General features: G+C 37.6%; 1 protein-coding gene across 6 annotated transcripts in view; it reads left to right on the top strand.

The window, feature by feature from the left end:
* LOC134223167 (inositol-trisphosphate 3-kinase A) overlaps nucleotides 1-22,559 on the top strand; it is a 456,141-nt gene that overhangs the window by 352,711 nt on the left and 80,871 nt on the right. Inside the window, exon 1 of one of the 6 annotated variants that reach the window (XM_062702307.1) lies at nucleotides 2,806-3,300. The exons of 1 other annotated variant lie outside the window; for it this stretch is intronic. The gene's annotated coding sequence lies outside the window, so the exon portion shown is untranslated. Of the gene's footprint in view, nucleotides 1-2,805; nucleotides 3,301-3,796; nucleotides 3,859-22,559 lie in introns of those variants that run through there. 4 more of the 6 variants (XM_062702311.1, XM_062702308.1, XM_062702310.1 and 1 more) reach the window with 4 other exon arrangements.

Here is a 22,559-nt window from a genome sequence, read left to right on the forward strand (position 1 = left end):
CTTGTACATTGAAGATGAGTGCTAGTCCCAAGCAAACATCTGTTGGTTCTCTGTGTAAGAACAGCTGATCTGGTCATAATGGAGTAGCAACTACGAGCAGTCAACCAAGCTCAAGCTCAAGCTTAATGGCGCGTATTATTCACTGCATGATGGATTAGTAAACTCGTTTGAAAACCGCCCACAAAGAAGTGCTAAATACTTAATGTCGTAGTAATTTTACTTACATCATGAATTTTCTCTCCCCCGAATGTTAATGGAGTTAAATCTCATGATCAATCATTTATCCGAGAGGTAATGTCCATTGATATACAGTTGTGCTACGCTCGGTTATGGCGGCTGTTAATAAATCGATTTTGATACCAGGTTAAAACCATACTAAACTTGATAGCCCTTTCCGCACACAATACGACTCGGATACAATGTTCGTTTGAAAAGTCTAGCTTCTAGTAACTGGAGCGGTGACAAAACATACGCGTTCAAGTCGTAGAGCTTCGGAATCCATCCAGGGGTGCCATAGTGTTCGGATGCTTCAGTGATCTATTTTCCGGTAAATGGGACCAGCGGGAAGCACAATTTAGACGCGTAGATTAGTATCTCATTTCACCTTGATTTTCTCTCCAGAAAGCTTCGCTTTCATGCTTGATCTGATCTAAGTGTCGTACCCCCACCCCCATTTAAGAATTGCGGATTTACAATAAAAGCTTTCATCGCACGCAAAACTATTTTGTCTGACCTGGCCAACAATCTTTTCTTGGCTGATCCATACCCATATCCCTACTCAACATCATCTATTATAATTGGTACACAAATAAAAACAATTATTGAAATGTAAATTCTTGAGTTTCGGGTCAACTATTTTCCTACGAAGCGTAGATTTTGTATCCGTAATTCCATATACATGGGTTTGATCTTCTTCTATCTTCGTTTCGCCATTTTGTCGTAAAAAGGGTAAGCGGGTTCCAGAAGCAAAGAGGATGCCGAATCTAGAATATGAGTAAGGATTAAACATATGCTCTAAACTAACTAACCAACATGAAAATTTTCAATCCGGGAATACAAAATAAACAAAGTCATTTTTTAATTTTTTGACAGGAATTGTTTGGCCAACTAGATTTGTGATATAAAAACTGTACACAGCAAGTGTCAAAACAGTTCAGCCACAGTTTATTTATGGTTAGCGTAAAAAGCTGGATATGTATGAATTATATAGACCTCAACATTTTCGTATTCGTTTCTCGTTAGACAATCGGAAACAGTTGCAACACCATACAATATTAAGGATGCCAGGTGATATTTTCGAATGTCTTCACAGTCGAGTAAAAATATGTTTAAATATCTTCAACATTAAAATTCATCAGCGAAAAATAGAACGAATTTTTCTTTGAGCCAAGATCTTTCTAAAATTCCTATATAGCCATGATCGTTACACATAGATCTTCTTCTTCTTCTAATTGGCATTACATCCCCACACTGGGACAGAGCCGCCTCGCTGCTTAGTGTTCATTAAGCACTTCCACAGTTATTAACTGCGAGGTTTCTAAGCCAGGTTACCATTTTTGCATTCGTATATCATGAGGCTAGCACGATGATACTTTTATGCCCAGGGAAGTCTGGACAGTTTCCAATCCGAAAATTGTCTAGACCGGCACCGGGAATCGAACCCAGCCACCCTCAGCATGGTCTTGCTTTGTAGCCGCGCGTCTTACCGCACGGCTAAGGAGGGCCCCTTACACATAGATAAGTAGGGTGATTCATTCCCTAGCAGCACACATGTTCCACGTAGGTTACTGCAACTCATATGCGACCAGATTTGGTTACAATCAAGTTGCTGCAACCATTTTTGACTCACTTGTGCTGCTCGGGTCATTCCGATGCCCTACACTGCAATAAAAAGGTTTCACAAAGAAGACACTAAAGTATTCTCTTTTGACTATAAACTACTCAATTATTACTCCAAAATCCGGCCTTTTGTGGGATAACGGTTTCACGCACAAAGAGGTACAAATATTATGTGAAACTATGTTCCTCAAATGATTAATTTATATGAATAGCAACGGGAAAAATGTGTAAACATTTTGCTTTTATATGTCCCCGAAAGAGCACACTTTCAGTCTTCCGTCCATAATAATTGTGTTGAAATGAGGAAATGTAGAGGGTTTAAAAATGGCCCATTTCCAGTATTCTATTAGAAAATCAACTAAAAAACAAATCAAATAAAAGAAATCACTTAGCTGGTAAATGCCAGTTCTCGGAGAGCAGTGGGTAGAACTTGTGGATCCGTTGTTGATTATAATGGAAATCCACCGTCGTACTCTGTCTTGCCCCATCCTTTCCTTTATGATATTCTTCGTTTTTGTAGGTTTTCGTTATCTAAGATGTAGCATGAATCTCCCATTCTTGATCCACATCGTCGTCGGGTCTCTTGATAAACGTCACATTAATCCATTGCTTCATTGCATTTCACGATACTTGACATCGGATGTCAAAACTTTTGTTCTTTTAAAATTTAATGAAAAAACGACAGCACAGCAAAAAAACACATCCAATGCCTCCGACTACTATGTTCAAACTCAAATTTCAGTGATTCAACAATATCTCTTCATTTCACAAACGTTTTTTTTTTATGATCATGCTTAATTTTTTCCAATTTTTCTTTTGACCCACCCTGTTCGACCGTTGGTTGCTGGAAATACAGCAGAATGTCATACTCTCCGATTTCACCGCTACTTGTCTTCTATATACACGACTGTCTGATTACGACAGGCCTGCTCTCCAGAGCGATTCAGCAATTTGCTGGCGGTGTCTCACACAGTTTTGCGGTATCGTTGTTCGCGAATAGTAGTCTGCGCCACTCGCTACGGCCTACACTGCGCGCCTCGCCAGGGTACCGCAACGCCAAAGCTGCGGCTCGTGCGCGGCATTTATTCACCGGCAGTCAGTGCTTGCTTAGATCGGTGGATCGCCGGCGATCGTGCTGTTAGTCTAATTCCATACGTCGATCGTGCCAAACGTGTTTTCAGCGCCAGTTGCGGCGATAGTTCTGGAAACGGAAATTTCACTCGTGCGCGGGTTATGAACGGTTGCAAATGACGATCACGGCAGCGAGAAAAAGTTGATTAATTATTATCATCGTCAAGGAAAAAAGGGAAAAAAGGTACATCGCGATACCACCGCTTTCACCACGTATACGCGGTTTAGTGGTTGATCGACGGTCGTGCGTAGGTTTAAAAAATACTCGTTTTCTGCGGTTCGCGACTCAAGCGAGAGAAACGTAGTGAAATTGTCAAAAAAAATATTGAAGTGAGTTACAAAGGGTGAAGCTGCAAAAAAATGAAAACAATGCTTTACAAGAGCAAAAACGACAACAACGACGACAGCTACAATAGCCCTATATGAATTGCTGGTATGCGGTATGAGATTACTCGATATCGTAATGACGACTTAGTGTTAACAGTGAGAGTTTTGAATCTAACTTCGTACGGAAGCTAATACAAGTCGTTGCTTACATAATTTCGAAATCAAAATTTGGCCAAGTTCTCATACAAAATTGTTATTAAGTCTGACCTAAACCTAGGAGTTTCACAAAATGCCGCATACCTCCCACTTCGATGGGCTTTCCGTTAAGTTGTGAAGCGCACTGCGCAGGCAGAGGAGCAGTGAAATAAAGCGCGCGGGACAAGAGTGGGGAGTGTTTGTGACGTCAAACGGTTTCGCAGTTGTCGTCGTCGTAGTCGTCGGTGATATTGTTGTAACAGTTTAGCTTTGGAATTATAATTCCACATTATCTCCGTTCGAGGCGGCTCGTCGATTCAGGTGGATAAGCCTCGTCGAGAAGAAACGAAAAAAAAAGTATAATATGTACGCTAAGGAGAAATGTAAATTAGGTTTTTGCGCGGTTGTTGAGAAGCAATCGCTGGATGGATTCCAACGTTGGGTGAACTGTGAACTGGGCGGCGAGATCGGCTGTCTAACTTTTGTATGGCGAGAAATGACGATTCTGCGTGAGTGAAAAAGTGCTGAAAAAACGAAATGTTTAACAATCGTGATCAACTGAAACCCCAAGCCACGATTGTGATAACGTCGTCGTAAGTCGTAAGTCTGAAGTAGCTGCGTTTTTTTACTGTCTTCAGATGCGAGATGCTAATGTGCTCTGCAGTGCTTTGCTTCGTCGAAAGGAAACGGATAATAGTATAAATATTTTGTTTGCATTTACACTGTGGTTATTTTCATTTAGAAGCTGTCTGTTCTTAGTGGGATTATCGTCGTGAGATCATCTGTTTTCTTGCGATAACACATTCGTTTGTGTGTAAACTCGACTGTTTGTATACACAAAATTAATTTCGTCGTTTGAGAGCGATTGTTTTTGGAGTGCCAGTGAGGTTTTCGTTTTTCGTTGAATTCGAATTCACACCAATGTTTACTCTATTAATGATTCAAAATGGTTTCAAGAATGGATCTGATTAATCAATCTTCGATATGAACACTACTCTGGTCGAAATGGATAAAAGTATTATACATAATACGATTTTCAATTATTCAGGAGGAAAACTACTATAAAATAAGATTAACTAAGTAGAATATTTATTATACAACGAGCGGACAAACTCGGTCGAATTATTGTCTGATAATTCCGCTATTTTCGAAATAAATTCATGCTAGTGTGCAAAGCGATAACCTGAATAAATGGCAAAGCGATTGCAAGAACGGCGCATGCCATTTTTATTTTTTAGTTTCACTAAATAAATAATTGGGGCCCTCCTTAGCCGTGCGGTAAGACGCGCGGCTACAAAGCAAGACCATGCTGAGGGTGGCTGGGTTCGATTCCCGGTGCCAGTCTAGGCAATTTTCGGATTGGAAATTATCTCGACTTCCCTGGGCATAAAAAGTATATCATCGTGTTAGCCTCATGATATACGAATGCGAAAATGGTAACCTGGCTTAGAAACCTCGCAGTTAATAACTGTGGAAGTGCTTAATGAACACTAAGCTGCGAGGCGGCTCTGTCCCAGTGTGGGGATGTAATGTCAATAAGAAGAAGAAGAAGAAATAAATAATTAGAAACTCACATTAGGGGTATTCACTTAACAGCGTAAGCAGTCACGTACCTGATGGTTGAAATGTTTCATACATAATCACAAAAGACATATTATATCAAAACACTTATGAAATATTTATCTAAACAGATTTGCAGATACCTACGCCGTTAAGTGAATACCTCTATTGTTATATTTGTGCGCTATTAAATATTCAGGAGTATTGGTTTGATGATGCAGAATTGAAATTAAAATTACTTGAACAAAATGCAGAAATTGTCTAAAAGCGAAAAAAAATCCAGAATTTATATGAATATCTTCTTTATTGGCATGGCATTATCACCTTGCAGCACAGTGTTCTGGTGTTCCTATCTTATTGTTGAAGTGTTTTAAGAATAATACTGCGATTTGAGAAATAATGACCAAATTTCATATTGCTTTATTTGGATTTTGCAAAGGCATTCCAATTCTCAATGCATATTAGAACATACATAATATGTGCCGTTACATCATACTCTTCATTCTGGATTCCAAGGTTTTTGCTTCTCCATATTTCATCGAAAAATATTTTTTTTTATCAGAGTTCAAGGATGAACATCCAAATGGAAATTTACGAAAGTTCAATCAATTCTGAATTCACTACAAAAGAAATGTTTTTTAACACACATCTATTTCACTGTGTTACTGTAAATGTCAAACAATCAGCAACAAAACACTAGAAACCGTAACCGGAATATTATCGATTAACTGATTATAATCATGGGTGCATACTACAGTCAATGAAATCAAATTTTCTGAGCACTTGTGACCTTTCAGATCCACGATAACACCGTTTTTCTTGTGAGCGTTCTACTATCGTGAAGGAATAGAAATCTTGCATGCGAATATTCCACTACGCAGAATTTTGATCATTCTGGTCTACAATAACACTGTTCTTCTTGCGTGCGCCTCACCAACGCAGAGGAAAAATCTATTGAGAGCGGGTGTCCCACCACGCATAATTGTGATCATTGTGATCCACAGTAACACCATTATACTTGCGGGCGTCCTACCAACGCAGAGGAAGAATCTATTGAGTGCGGGCGTCCCACCACACAAAAATGAGATCATTCCGATCCACAATAACGCTATTCTTCTTGCGGGCGTCCCAACAACATAGAGGAAAAATCTGTTGTGTGTTGGCGGCCCATCACGCAAAATTGTTATCATTCCACAACACTTGTTGAACTCACTCCTTCATCATTTATTTCAAAATCTTTACACAAGCTGGATCTCATCGTCTTAGCCGACAACAAAGGAAATCAGAGCAACTTGTTTCGAACTTAATCAACATTCGCCTCTTAATCACTTGGCATAATCCATTAACAAAACAATCAAATCGACGAGATAGTATCCAATGAACTGACTACTCTGGTGGACATACCAAACAAAGAGTATGGGTAATAAAATGCTAGAGCATAATCGTCAAAACCTTTAAAGCGCTTCAAAGGCCAAACATAAAAACAATATCCAAAAAAACAGTATCCCTCTGATTCACATAGATCACACATCGGACCCAACACTTAAAAAAAAGTTATGTGTAGATCCGTGAGTTCTCTGCAATCTGTTTCAGGAACAGGATTTTAGGTTTCATGATATATATCGCGAAAAATTAAAGAAGTCAAAACAGCAATTAATGGGGATAGATCCCATTATTTCTATCATATTTGATTGCATGCATTTATTTCACAAATATAAATCAACTTACTTGGTGCTGAAAAAAATATCTATAGTAGGGGAGACTTGATCCCCTTTTCTGATTTCTGATGTATCACAGCCAAAAATAAATTAACACACGTGATTTCCACACAGTCTCTCTAAGAAATATGGTATTTGACTTTACTAATGTATGACAGTCCTTAAATTATTGTTGTTATTGATACACAATCGATTTTTTGGAGTGCTGTCAAAATAAACTTAAAATATTCGGGGGAAATTGATTCCTCTCCAAGAACTTGCTTTGATAAAATTAGAAAGGTGCCCTCAGACTTTTTAAATATTTTTCCTTCAAAATACGCGGATTTTTCGAATTGCTGAAATTTTTTCGCCAAATTTTTGTATGGGTGACTAATGGGGGATCAAGTGTTCCCATAATGAGGAAATAACTTCAAATCCAAATATCCTAGAACATTGATGGAATGTTGACATTTTCATCAGTACAAATCATTAAGCGTACAGTCATGGCTTTGTGCTGTGGAAAAACGAAAGCATTTGGTCATTGTTATGAAAAGTTGCTCAAATTTTGCGTGGCCAATAAAAAAAATCTTTATGAAGGTTTATGAATACAAACCGCCCTGCAGAATAAATAAGGTTGTCGAATACGCTAGAACAAAACTTCTATAGTTCTCGATAAAACAGGGGGTGATCAAGTCTCCCCACCTTCCGCTACAAGTTTCGAATTATTATATAGACTTCCCAAAATCGAATCAGTGCTATTTTTTTTTAAGATTGGGCCGATTTTGAACGAACATCGGGTTAATTTTTCAGGCCGGTTTACACGTGCAGCACTTTTTCGGTTTTTGTTCTCGATATTAAAAATAGTTAGAGGCTTCAAAAAAATATGGATTCTTTGGGAAAGTTGACCATAAATAAGCCAAAAAATCGATTGAGCGAATAAAATTTTTTGACGGGAAAGGTCAATTGTGAGTAGAGATGTCGCAAATTAATCCATCACTTCTATTAATCAATTCATCCTTGTGATAATAGATTAAATGTAAATCGATTTATTCCTAACGATTAATCGATTCAATAATCAAGAATCGAGAGTTATCGATTAGTTACTTATCGACTAATCGTTTTTAATAGAAAATAATGGGACAGGATTTTGCGTTGAGTGCAACTGAAAATTGAGTTTACGCGATTTTTATGTAAAAATGTGTATTTTGAAAGGAGGTAACCTAACCACTTGAAAGGAGGCTTACGAGCCTCTCGAAAGGAGCCTTCCGAGCCTCTTAGAAAAAGGCTTCTGGGCTGCTTGAAATGCGGCTTCTGAGCCTCTTGAAAGAAGGCTTCTGAGCCTCTTGAAAGGAGGCTTCCGAGCCGCTTGAAATAAGGCTTCCGAGCCTCTTCAAAGAATCTTGAAAGGAGGCTTCCGAGCCTTTTTAAAGGAGGCTTACGAGCCTCTTGAAAGGAGGCATCCGAGCCTCTCGAAAGGAGCCTTCCGAGCCTCTCGAAAGGAGGCTTCTGAGCCTCTAGAAAGGAGGCTTCTGAGCCTCTTGAAAAGAGGGTTCTGTGACTCTTGAAAGCGACTTCTGAGCCTTTTAAAAGGAGCCTTCCGAGCCTCTTGAAAGGATCCTTCCGAGCCTCTTGGAAAGAGGCTTAGGGGCCTCTTGGAAGGAGGCTTTTGAGCTTCTTGAAAGGAGGCAACCTAACCACTTGAAGGAGGCTTCTGAAGTGCCCAGGAGGCTTCCGAGCCTCCTGAATGGAGGCTTACGAGCCTCTTGGAAGGAGGCCTTCGAGCTGCTTGGAAGAGGGCTTCCGAGAAGTGTCTAATCCTCTTGCAACGAAGCAAACGAGCTTTAGTGAAAAAAAAATCATTTTATTCATTCGACGTTTTGTTCGTTTAATCTTTTGTTTCGCAGCCCTTCATACATTGTGCTGATTATGGAAGGCAGGATTCAATTGGGATTTATGGATCGCATTGCATATTATATACAACATAAATTTTTGAAATAAAAAATACAATTACGCATTTTTGTCCGAGGTACCCCCTAGGGCCAGCGAAGGTACCCCCAGGGGTACATGTACCCCAGGTTGAGAACCGCTGCTTTAGACAATATTTAGCTAAAATTCAATTAAATCGCATATCCGGTGAGTGAACCCAAACTTATGACCGGTTTACCGCCACCCGCCACATACCCCTACAAAGGTTTGAGCTATACGATTTATCTTTAAGATAATTAATATTGAAATTTGTGGGCTCAATTTTGAGAAAAATCCACATATTTTTACAACATAAATATAAGAAAAATGTGTATCTTAATGTAATATTTTAGTACATAAAAAATGAAAATTGTTAGTTTAAAATACTTACGATGCAAGATCTACTCATGTTATTTGTATTGAGCTAACAATACCCGAAATCGGATGTACGTCCAAAAACTTTTGCCTAAATTCAAAACTCTATTTGTTTTCAACGGCTCTCTATCTCACGAATTTGTAAGCATTAATATCTAAATCTATGGACAATACACACAAACTAGAAAAGTCCTTTATTTTTATCGGAATTCTAGAATTATTCACATAAATTGCGTTAATGTTTCTACCTATTTGGCTACTGCTTGAAATATAAGAATGTTCTCTTGGCATCAAAAATCTTTAAATAAAATTCTACTTTCCTCTCCAGAATCAGCTAGAGCCTGGAAGTTTATTTTTGTAAACATAGAAATCGCCTGAGGTTTCCTTCTGATTTTTTTTATAAATGCAATCCAGGATTTCAAGATTCTCCAAGGAATCTCTTCCAGAAATTACTAGTATTTCTAGGATATTCTTGGAAGGAAAGACGTTTCAAGCGAATTAGTCGGATTTCAAATTCAAAGACGACGAGTTCGTTTTTGGAACCATTTAAATTTTTTTTATTAAATCATAACTGATTTTATGTACTATCTTCTTCTTCTTACTGGCATTACATCCCCACACTGGGACAGAATCGCCTCGCAGCTTAGTGTTTATTAAGCACTGCCACAGTTATTAACTGCGAGGTTTCTAAGCCAGGTTACCATTTTTGCATTCGTATATCATGAGGCTAACACGATGATACTTTTATGCCCAGGGAAGTCGAGACAATTTCCAATCCGAAAATTGCCTAGACCGGCACCGGGAATCGAACCCAGCCACCCTCAGCATGGTCTTGCTTTGTAGCCGCGCGTCTTATCGCGCGGCTAAGGAGGGCCCTTATGTACTGTCAGGAGAAACTTTTTCTGAGCTACAACTTATTAGTTGTTTACCCGTAGACCCAAATTCCGACGAATTAAATCTATGTTTGGTTGTTTTCAAGAATTACAGTCTTTCTTTTTGGCTAATGCTTAACCTAAGTCAAACTAGATGTTAATTAAGTTTTGCGATTTTACCCATGTGTGTGCTATTACAATATAACTCCTACTGTCTGGCAGTATTTAAATTAAAAATGTACCCATGCTTTGATATTCATTAAATTTTAGTTGTAGGTTCAGAATATGAACTAATTTTAATACCGTATTTTCGTTTAGTTTTCTACGATTCAGAAAATCCTGAAAAGTTTGCCCTCCTTGTTCGTAACCATGATTTTCTGTAAGATGGTTTAACAAAAGGGATACAACTTACTACTTTTCTGAGTGTGCATTGAAGTATATTTCATAAATATACTAGATATGGTATTCCATATGATTGATCATAACGTTGTATTGTTATCATCAAATGATTTCAAACTAAATCAGTTTTTCCCCTTGTTGGGTATTTTAATCACTGCGACCATTTATTAGATCTATTGTGATGTTGTGCCTTGCAACAAAATGACAACTTTCGTGATCATTTTCCAAGGTTCTCATAGATGGTCGGGGTTCAGCCAAACCGTCTTTCAAGTCAATCCACGCGTACATTCGTTGAAGGATATCCTCAGTTATGGCGTTCGATGCGATTTGTGAATATTTGAATCTGTTACAAGAAAACTTTGGCAAAAAATTGGAAATTTTTCATTGGCGCTTGGTGTGATTTGGCAGAACCCCGACCAGATGTGAAGAATGTATCCGCAGTACAAAGAACACGTGCTATCAAAGCATTCATCGTAACAATCCACCACGTGTCGACCGAATTTTCAAGAATATCAAAGTAGCTTTTTTCTGGTGGTATGCTTTTTTTAGGCGAATATCTGGCGCTCATTTTCTGTTGCGATTAAGCGGAGGAGTAGATTTTTTTATGAGCGGTACAGTATATGCCCCATTTGATCTAGCTTTGTCAAGTTGACGCATCATTTACTATGCCGGACAATGGCATAACAGATGTTCCGAGTCTTCTACATGTATGCCGCAGAAATGACATACATCATATTGAAGTTTTCCTGACACCTTCAAGTGATATCGGCTCGGGTAATGGCCTGTTATAAGACCTGTGTATGTGTTTAGATCTTTTTTGGAAAGATCTAAAATTTTGACTGCCTCAATTTTAGAATGTTTACAAGATTTGAATTTCATTCGAAGAGAACACGCAGATACACCACAAAATGGTTCGGGATCTATGAATTGTCGAGATGAACCAAGTCTGGCAAGCATATCAGCTTGTTCATTGCCTTCAATGCCACAATGACCAGGAACTCAATACAGGTTCACTTACGACTACCCAGGGTTAAAAGACTATTATTCTTCCATTTACTTCCACTATTCACTTTTTATGTATCAACAAACAGATACGTATTTCGTTTCCTACTTGGAAACTTCTTCAGTGTTTTGTTATCGACTCTAAGACGCTCTAAAATAATTAATGACTACCCAAGGTTTGGAGTGACTGAACACATTCCCAAAAGAGTTTAGATCTGCATGTTGCTGATTTCAAAGCATTCAATGCTGCTTGACTGTAAGACATTATGCAAATATTTGAATGCCTATAATTTCTGCGTAAGCATAATTTAGAGCATTCAAGAATAACCTGAACTTCAGCTTGGAAAACAGTTGGCCATTTGCCCATGGGAATCGAAATATTTATCCCTGGGCCAGTCACGCCTGCTCCAACTTGATTGTTCAGCTTTGAACCATCGGTGTAAAATACAATTCTCGCCTAACTTTTCAAAAGGACCTAACTAACATTTTTTTCATGAATTAATTTGAATAGCGCAATCAACAGAACAACATGAAAGCTATTGATTGCAGTATTCAAATAATTTCATGAAAAAAATGTTATTTAGGTCCTTTTGAAAAGTTAAGCGAGAATTGATCCTGACCTGAGCGAAGATTTGGTCCACCGTTTGCCCATGTATTTCGCCCCATCTTCTCCTCATCCAGTCATCATTATTTGTGATAAGTGAGTTGATATTTATTTTGTTTAGAATACTAAGATGTCCTTTTAGGTAACCTTCGAAGAGGTTTGAATCTCTTTTGATCTTCAAAGCACTCTTCTCTTCTTCTAACTGAAAAAAATGATCCAATGGTAGCACGTGGAGCAAAGCGTCTAGCGCTTTATTCGGCGTGCTTCTCATTGCACCAGTTATTGAAAGAGTAGCCAAGCTTTGAAGTTTTTCCATTTTTTTCTGAACTACCCTTTCTTTTGTTTTTGGCCACCATATTAATGCGGCATATGAAATTCTGGGTTTCACAATCGTTGTAGTATAAGACTAAATCCATTGAATCATTTTTGGCTTTAGTCCTAACTTTTTAACAAATGTCGCCTTACTTATCCATAAAGCATTTGTAGTCTTACTCAATGCTTCCTCAAGATGTAAGTTCCAATTCAGCGTACTGTCAAGTCTAACTCCAAGGTGCTTGAATGAGTTTAAAAATTTCAAATCTGCTCCTTTCAATTTTAAAGTAGGAAAAGAATGATTTCTTCTCCTTGTAAACGCCACCAATGTGGCCTTTGATGGATTTATGTATAACTAAATCAGATACCGATCACTCCCCGTGATTTATTGAAAAGGCTTGGCTCAAATGGCTCAATGTCATCTTGTTAAATTATTGAGAGATTGTAATGAAATTCTGCTAACGAAGCTACAACGCTATTTCGCGCACATTTGCGTCAAATTTGACACTTTTACCATGGGAAAATGTCAGGTTCGACGCAAACGTAACTAAAGTACGCTTAACGTAAGTGTAATGGCTGACAAAAACAACGAATGTGAGATGGAAGAAAAGTCGCATGCAACGATTTTTTTCTTCTGTTCATACTCTTTTCGGTGAAGTATAGGGTAAGACGGTATAATATGCCCCCCCTAAGGCAAAACCTTGATAACTTTTTACTTTTCATCGCAATTTATGTGTTATTTGGTAGTGCAAGAAGTCGCAAATGCATTGCCCGTGAGTAGTCATATAAAAATATTACAGATAACACGTAATAATGCTTTTTTGCAAAGTCGTGAAAAAATGGATTTCAAAAAGTGCCTGGGCAAAACGCCCTACCGTAACCAAAGATATTCAAAGCCCTTCATTAGTTTTTTATTTATCCCATAATAAAAAGGTTACAAACCCTTATGTGCTTGACATTAAAAAACCAACATTAGTCCATTTAATCAGGTTTTATTTACATTTCAATAATTTACATATAATTTGAAAGCAACTGCTGCTGAGCACACCGCGCTTGTGTCCAGGTGGTAAGGGCATATCGTCCTGCCTACACTGGGGCGTTTTGGTCAGTAAAACATATTTTCAAAAATCGTTACGTTTTTGAAGATGGAAGCAATTTTATATCATATTAACCACTGAGAAAAGTTATGTTGTTGCCCAACTGAGTGTTCCCGTGCAAGTTTTGCGGACAGTATGCTAGCGTCGCTCCAGAATGTTGAGCAAACAAACATGAAAAGTTACATCAAAACTGTCACTTTTCGTATTTTGCTAATATTTTCATTATGTAATACAAAAATACTTCCACATTCACATAGTACGATGGTTTTACAAATATTTATAGGTACCAACTGATTCTGACCCTTAGTTAGTTATAGTTTTCTAGAAATCAAAGAGGGGCGTTTTGGCCAGGTGGGGCGCATTATACCGTCTTACCCTACACAATCCCGTCTTATAACTTATTCATAAAGCTACACGACATATACATTCTTCGCAAATATCTTCACGACATGCCATAAGAAGCGAAAGAAATTACCCACGCTGGCTGCTGGCTGGGTCTCGTACTTCGACGGTTTCTGTACACTGGCGGCGGGGCGGCAGCGAAGACGTGAGAAATAATCAGTCATTCACGCTTTTGTTATGCCCACCACATGGCTAACGCGCAAACACCTCCGCACCAGCCAGCCGACGACCCTCCGACGCGCGACGTCTGATTGCGACTTGCGGCTGAAACTGAGAAAGACTGAGATTGTATATTGGGAAGTTGGCGATCATTTGTGCGATTAGCAATGTTCATTTTTTTACGGTCTGTCTTCACGATTTTGTCGAGCTGTGTCGCAGTGTGTGATTTTTTGGCACTAAAATCTTATTCCGAAAGAAGTTTTAGCAGAAATTCATATTTTCTACAGCATTTGTTTCTATATGTAGCGTCAGAAATCATTACATAATGACAATCAGATAACAATAATAATGCATGACTTCTTGTGACATCGTTCATTGGAGGATCGTCAATCCTTGATCCAAGCAACCATCACAAGTGTTACTGAGGCGCGAATGTACACACGAATGTGATAACAAATGCACGAGTGCGAACTCTGACACTACACTAATCGACCGATCGAAGTGCACTTCGTTGACATCGGTGGTGATAGCCCTGACTAAATACTAACATGATTCTGAGAAATTGTGACTGACGAAGACCAAACACACCGTAGTAGGCGAAACCCTCTCCCCCATTCAGCAGATTGTTTTTTTTTTATAAAGTCCACTGCTGATAAGCGGCTGTGCAAATCGAATTCAACCCGAACTGCAACCTAATCATACGAGCCAATATTTACCTTGTCGAATTTCAACAGATTATGGCGAAAACGGGCGGCCACTTCACAGTCAAGCAGATTTAGCCGTTCGTAACAATTTTTCGAAACATAATCCTTATTCGTTTTATTGTTGACGCTTGATCAATTGCTTCGACGTAAATCGAATAAATGAGATTTAAATTGATCGTTAAACACGACTTATTCATCGTGTAATATTACCTCTTTCAATCTGATACTGACAACAAAAGCAATACAGATTTCACAGAGCATGTTGTTCTGCTTATAGATTGTCCAACACCCATAGACGACATTTGTGCGTGAATCAGCGCAAAATACCGTACCGGTTAGATGACTTATGAGTTACATATGTGAGTGAGAATTTGTCAAAGTGCCCGCTAGAAACTAGAAAAACAAGGTTTGCCAAAGCCGCTTCCATCTCCGGGGACATCATCACGGAGACCGGTTCGAAGCCAATGTTTTGTCGGCGTGTGTGAATAATTGAAATTCTTTTCCCACGAACGGTAGACAATTTTGTTGAACCACAAATGGTTAGAACTTGTAGCTTAGAGTTGGTTGATCAGATTTATTTTGCTTTTGGTATAGCTTATAATGAATTTTTAAGTGGTTACACTATTATTGTTGAAGTTCTTCTCCCACGTGATTCTGCAACAAATCCAAAACCAATTCGAAGTTATTGAAATGAATTCCAAAAGGCAAATTTAATCTTATCAACCAACTCTAAACCATAAGTAATAATTTATTGCAGTTAAAAAAAAATCCGTATTTTTCCACATCATGGATGGTTTGGAACTTCCACGAATATTCCAATTGGTGGAATTTTCCTGACAACGATCTGATTCTGCATCACATTTGAATGGCAAATAGATTTGCTTTGAATAGCATTTAAATTGTTTTTTTTACGAAGCATAAAGCATGGGCTAATACTTCGATTGAATCCCAAATTTTTAAAAGCTTTTGAATGGATTTGATGGTTGGAAAGGAATTGATAAAAGTGGAAAATTTTCCAATTAATTTTTTAATCACCTTGGATTGGGTCATTTGGCCGAATTTAGGTTGGCTGAACATTAGTTGATCCTTAATCAATAGGTAACAAATCGTTTGGTCCAACGAATTGTTTGAAAATTTCATTTTTTATTACAAATATTTAGAAAAAGAACATTCTTCAAAGTGATCTTTATAAGGTCTTTCAATTTTTTTTTCATCAATCATCAATCCAAAATTATTTGTTTTTACCTTTTCTTACAACTTCTTTCTTTCTTTCTATTCCTTAATTTTTTAATTCGTTTTTTCGAGTTCAGTGCGTGATTTCTCTTGTTTCGGACAGCAGAACGATCGCGCGATCGGCCGAAATATTGTGTTCTGCATTGCGCGGCCGGTAATAAGAGTAGCCATCGAACAAGTAAGTGCAGTGCGTGTTTTAGTCGTCGGGAACGAAATAAAATATCTATCTTGCGTTCGGTGGCTCATGCGCATCTCGCGCGCGATCGAAAAAAGCGCGTTCTTCAATAGTTTGCTGTAGCTATCGAGCAAATGAGCACAGAGTAAGGGTATGCGATAACACACTTTTTTCTGACGAAACGAAACGAAATTTAAAATGTCAATGTTGAACGAAACGAACATAGATTTACTTTCGAGACTTCGAAACGATACGAAATGAAGGTCCATTTAATTTGAAATTTTACGAAACGAAACGAAATTTTATTTTTTTTCCGCGTAATTTTGATTTCATTTTTTTGAGGTCAAACAACTTCTTTGCGACCAATAGAGTTATAGTAACAGAAGAAGCAGTCTGTAATAAATTGCCGCATTCCCGTTTATATACCGTTGGCGATAAGGTAATACCCCATTAACGTGGAGTGTGTGGCCCCGAATCTGATCAATTTTATATCAGTTCAGTTAAGAGTATATAAAAATATAAAAATTGTGATTTTTTTTGTTTCTGGATTCAAATTCTGTAAAAATCCTTGTTTAACTTAAGAGTTATGTAATGTGCTGAAGCATACTTCATATTGTCTTATCAGCGTGGTTTTATGGTATTGAGCTAACCAAAACTAGAAAATGAATGCAAAGATTTTGTTTTTTATCTAGTGGGGTACTCATTTATATATCCACCTCTGCCAGGCGTAAACGCAGTTAGAGAGTTGTTAATAGCATACATTTGCTCACTAGAATAATCCTCTGCATCTTTCTAAAATGCACAAAGATATGTATTTCAGATTGTATGTTAGAAATGTGATCGCAAAATTTTTATAGCAGCAGTTTGCCAGGTATGAAGAAATAATGTTTCCTTTCAGCGGAGATGAGCCAGCCTCGGGCTGAAAGTCTCCTAAATAAAGACAAAAAAGAAAAAAATGTTTCCTTTCTCATACAAAACGTTGCACCAAAAGGCTATCAATTCCTTCCAAATTCGACATTTTTATATGAGGCTCAAAATCCCACAGTCTTATATACAATCAGCTCGACGAACTGCTATTAGGAGAGAAAAATTAGTTTAACACTCACTGTTATAAGAGACCGAGGGACGCTCTGCATCTCCGTGAGCGCCACGGGAAAGAAATCGTTGGTTAGTTGAACACGTAATTCAAGTGAACCCGACTAGTTAGTCATAACAAAATTTTATCACAATTATATCAATATGTGTTACTAATAACAAAACTTGCAATAACATATTTAGTAATATTTTTGTTAAAACTAGAAGAGATTTTGTTACAATTTTTGTTATTTTAACTACTAATGGTACATGTTTTATAACAACCGCTGTTATAAAAAGCTGCTGTAACAGAATAACAAGGTCTGATATAAATCTGTTACTATCTACTGGTCGGGAAGCCACCTTCGTAAGCGACTAAATGTTTATTGTGAACAAAGTTATTTTGTAAACTCAAAAGCGAAAACCATGTTTCAAATAAATTCAACGCAAAATCAATGTGAAGAGGCGCTCTAAATAAACTTCACAAGGAGTGTGCACCATGGCTTTACCTTTTTGACAAAGTCATACTGATCTGATTCATATCCAATTACATTTACACTCTGAGTCTGACGTCTTAAATATTGAGTCGGACACTTTTTGAAAACATATGATAGAATACTTAAAGATACTTTTCGTTTTCTGTTAGACATTTCTAACAAAATACTGAAGACGTTTTATAGAAGAGAATTTATTACGTATTTGTCGACTAAGAATAAGATTATGTAGTAAGCAGGGTACGGATTTCTCACTCACTCACGCGACAACTGATCACTCCACCATGCATTTTATCCGGATAAATTACGGTGCGATAAACTCCGGCACAAGCGATAGAAGGTTCAATACAGCAGTTTTTTCCTTCGCTTTCAATCAAATCATGTGGTGGCGTGATTATAGTGGGCGCTCTAAATATTTTAAAACTGTTTTGGATTCGAATCCCGTAGCGGTCCTAAATTTTTGTAAATATGCTTGTAAAATTTATCTGGTGAGGCAACGAGAAGGAAAATTTGTGGATTATAATTAAATTATCCGGCGAGCCGAATTTATCTCCCGCCATTATATCCGGATAAAAAATGTTGTGTGAGAATACTTCCTCACAGGGGACCATGAAAAATCACACTCCGCTTAATGGATTAATCGCAGGTTTTTATTCATATGAGTGAGAATTCCTACTTTGTATTTCTATCTTAGTTCTTTCTGTGTTTCACGTTCTACCAAAACGATTCCTACTGTTATAACCTTCCACACAATCCCAAAACCTCCTGTGGCACCTATGAGAGATCGTAGAGTTCTCTGCATCTTTCTTAAGTAGGTGTCCAACTAACTATCGTTCCTCTTCCTCAGCATACGCAAAAACGTGGCCAGAACATATCTCGACTATTGGAAAGTGCATTGCTCATTATCTAAGAGATAATGATTAATCCCAAATCGATATCTGTGGTAACGGATGAAAGTGATTCTACTCTCATACAATAGTCCAGGCTTGTACCACCTACGAATTTGTGCGAAATGCTCAATGCTAATGCTTATGCTAATGAGTGAGAATTCCGAAGCCTGGTAGTAATGGTTAATAGAAAAAAATGTATAACATAAAGTTTTGAACACATATTTTGTTCAGCGGCGCAGCCAAAAATTTTGATAATACACGACCGTACGAGTTTAAATTTGTTTCGAAATTCCGCGGAATTCCGTCAAATTTCGTTTAAGGGTAGTTTTTCTAGCGAATTTTTTGTAATTTTAGGAATCGAAACGAAATCAAGAAATTAGATTTCGCCATGCTAAAATTCCGCGGAATTTCCTTTCTTACCACCGCATATGCTGCGCTTCCGTGCGGTCGTCCAAAACGATGCTGGGTCATTAGGCCGAAGGCCATTAGGCCGAATGGCCATTAGGCCGAATGAGAACTGGGGAGTGAGCAGTGCGAAGTGAGGAAGAAGTAGAACGGAAGAAGAAGAAGGAAGATGGAAGAAGGAAGAAGAAAGAAGAAGGAAGATGGAAGAAGGAAGAAGGACGAAGAAAGGAGGAAGAAGAAATAAGAAGAGACAAGAGAAAAAAGGAAGAAACCGGAAGAAAGAAGAGTGAAGGAAGAGGAAACAAGAAAGAAGGAAGCAGGTGAGAGGATAAAGGAAGAAGGAAGAAGGAAGAAGGAAGAAGAAAGAAGAAATAAGAAGAAATAAGGAAAACGGAAGAAAGAAGAAGGAAAAAGGAAGAAGGATGAAGGAAGACTAACAATCCTTGCATTCCTAAATGACTGTAAGGACATGACCGGCGCCGTTATTGAAGGCCGAAAGAAGAAGGAAGAAGGAAGAAGGAAGAAGGAAGAAGGAGGGAAGAAGAAAAAAGGAAGAAGGAAGAAGGAAGAAATAAGAATAAAGAAGGAAGAAATAAGAATAAAGAAGGAAAAAGGAAGAAAGAAGAAGGAAAAAGGAAGAAGGAAGAAGGAAGAAGCAAGAAGGAAGAAGTAAGAAGTAAGAAGGAAGAAGGAAGAAGCAAGAAGGAAGAAGGAAGAAGGAAAAAGGAAGAAGGAAGAAGAAGGAAGGAAGAAGTAAGTAGAAAGAAGAAGAAAGAAAGAAGAGATAAGAAGGAAGAAGGAAGAAAGAAGAAGGAAGAAAAAAGTAGGAAGATGGAAAAAGGAAGACGGGAGAAAGGAGGAAGAGGGAAGAAGAAAGAAGGAATGAAGAAGAAAGAAAAAAGAAGAAAGAAAAAAGAAGAAAGAAGAAAGGAGAAAGAAAAAAGAAGAAAGAAAAAAGAAGAAAGAAAAAAGAAGAAAGAAGAAAGGAGAAGGAAAAATAAGGAAGGAAGAAGGAAGAAAGAAGAAGGAAGACGGGAGAAAGAAGGAAGAGGGAAGAAGAAAGAAGGAAGTAAGAAGCAAGAAAAAAAGAAGAAGGAAGAAGGAAAAAGGAAGAAAGAAAAAGAAAGCAAAAAGGAAGAAGAAAGTAGGAAGAACGAAGAAGAAAAAATGAAAAAGGAAGAAGAAAGAAGGAAGAAGGAAGAAGGGAGAAAGAAAAAGGAAGAAGGAAGAAGAAAGAAGGAAGAAGGAAAAAAGGAAGAAAGAAGAAGAAAGAAGGATGAAGGAAGGAGGAATAAGGAAAAAGAAAGAAGTAAGGAGGAAGAAGAAAGAAAGAAGAACGAAGAAGGGAGAAGGAAGAAGGGGTTAGGTGAAGAAATAACTTCTCATTTTTCACTTTTTGCTAATTCGGCCTAATGACCGTTCGGCATAATGACCATTCGGCCTAATGACCTTCGGCCTAACGGCCTGACACCATCCAAAACGCGTATCTCCTCAGTTTTCATATGCCACCGGGCGTGCATGTTTTAACTTTTAACTCGTATTAGTGTTTTTTCCCATCCCATAGATCACATCGCTTACCAAAGTGAATCCAGATAAATTATCCTTTGTAACTAAAACGATATCCGATCCCAAGACAATCGTGGAGATGCAGAGGTATACTCGGTCTCTAGTAGCAACGAGAGCCGGACTAACAATCCTTGCATTCCTATATGACTGGAAGGACGTGGCCGGCGCCGTTATTGACTTCAAATATTTGAGCTCCCGAAACGTGTACATTGAGAATGGGTAGCTAATCCCAAGCCCCATTCATTGTGTTTTCTGTAGGATTTCGCAAGTTCAGTCAATCACGGAGTAGCAACTACGAATTGTGCGGTAATAATGCTCATGCTCATGCTTAATTTTTTAATTCGTTTTTTCCTTTTTTTCTTGTTTCTTCTTATTTATTTTCTTATGTTTCTTCTTCTTCCATCTTCTTTTTTCTTTCTTTTCTGATATTTTTTTGGTACCTTCACCTATCTTTTCTCTTTTTTGATATTTTTTTTATAAAACATTGGACGTCTTATTACTTTGCATTTATTGAAGTGAGAAATGAGGTACACTGTGATAGAAGTGAGAGAGGATGAATAAAAAGTGTGAAATAAGAAAAAGTTGTCTTACTTCTCACTCTTTAATTATCTCACTGAGGTGAGTCTTTTTTTTCACACCACCTTTCATTTTTTTTTTCATTAAACATATCGTTTTCACTTCTCATTTCCCATTTCTAATAACTCATTTCTTATTTCTTATTTTTTTATTTTTCAATTATTTCCCCTTTCTCATTTCAAATTTTTTGTTCCTTATATCTCATTTCTTATTACTGATTTTTCATTTTGCATTTCGAAAACATAAAAGGTCGAAAAAACAAAACGTCGAAAGAGACAAAAGGTCTAAAAGAAAAAAATGTAGAACAATAGAAAAAATGAAGATGGAAAAAAAGCTAATTAATCCACCTAGTGGTGTTAGTGCCTTTCCCGAACAAAAAAAATACTGAAAAATATGAATGAGTGTTTTTAGTGTGTTTTGCGCATAAAAAATTTGACCATGACATTTATTCCCATAGTCCGATTAGCCCAATTTTTGATAGGAAACAATAGAACATGATTGTTCATCGAATGCAACTTGTTGCGAGCAAAATTGTTTGGGGTGAATGACTTAAAAATTGGCGAGACTTTTTTTCGCTTTTTTGCGTGAAAAACGTATGTTAGCCATAACTTCTGATCCCATAGTCCGATCAGCCCGATTTTCGATAGAAAACAATGGGACAAGATTCCCAGTCGAATGCAACTTGTTGCGAGCAAATCGGTTAATGGCGAGAATTTTTGGGCACATACACACACACAGACATCGCCTCAATTCTTCGATGGTCGGTATATAACACTATGGGTCTCCGGGCCTTCTATAAAAAGTTTGGTTTTGGAGCGAATATATAGCCTTTACTCGTACTTAGTGTACGAGAAAGGCAAAAAGAAGAAACAATGAAAAAGGAAAAAAAAAGAAGAAAGAAGGAAGTGATAATAAGAAAGAAGGAAAATTGAAGAAATAAGAGGAAATAAAGAGTAAGAAAGTCGAATAAGGAAAAAGGAAAAAAAGAAGAATGAAGAAAGAAGGAAGAATAAGGGAGAAATATGAAGAAAGAAGGAAGGAAGGAAGAAGAAAAAGGAAAAAGGTAAGAAGAAGAAAAAGGAAGAAAAAAGAAGAAGGAGTTAGGAATTAGGACCTTCTATTCGACCTTTTGCCCCTTTCGACGTTTTGTTCTTTCGACCTTTTGTCCCTTTCTACTTTTGTCCTTTTCGACCAATTGTCCCTTGGACCTTTAATCATTCGACCTTTGTCTTTCCTTTTGTTGCTAACCTCTCATTTCTCTCTCTCTCTTTGTAAGAAGTGTACTAAGCATTGATTTTTATTGCTTAATGTTAAATTACCTCTGTATATAATTTTTATTATTTTTTCATTAATTCCAAATCAATGAATTGAGAACACCAATAAACCATTTCAAGCTAAAATCCATTTTGGACGGGATTTGAATTGAAGTTTAGAAAATGCTGGAATTGTTTTCAACATTTACTGCCTCATTCAATCAGATCGTTGCAAGTGTTGCGAATCTTGCAT

This window comes from Armigeres subalbatus, chromosome 3, assembly GCF_024139115.2.
Source record: "Armigeres subalbatus isolate Guangzhou_Male chromosome 3, GZ_Asu_2, whole genome shotgun sequence".
Classification (NCBI taxonomy): Eukaryota; Metazoa; Arthropoda; class Insecta; order Diptera; family Culicidae; genus Armigeres; species Armigeres subalbatus.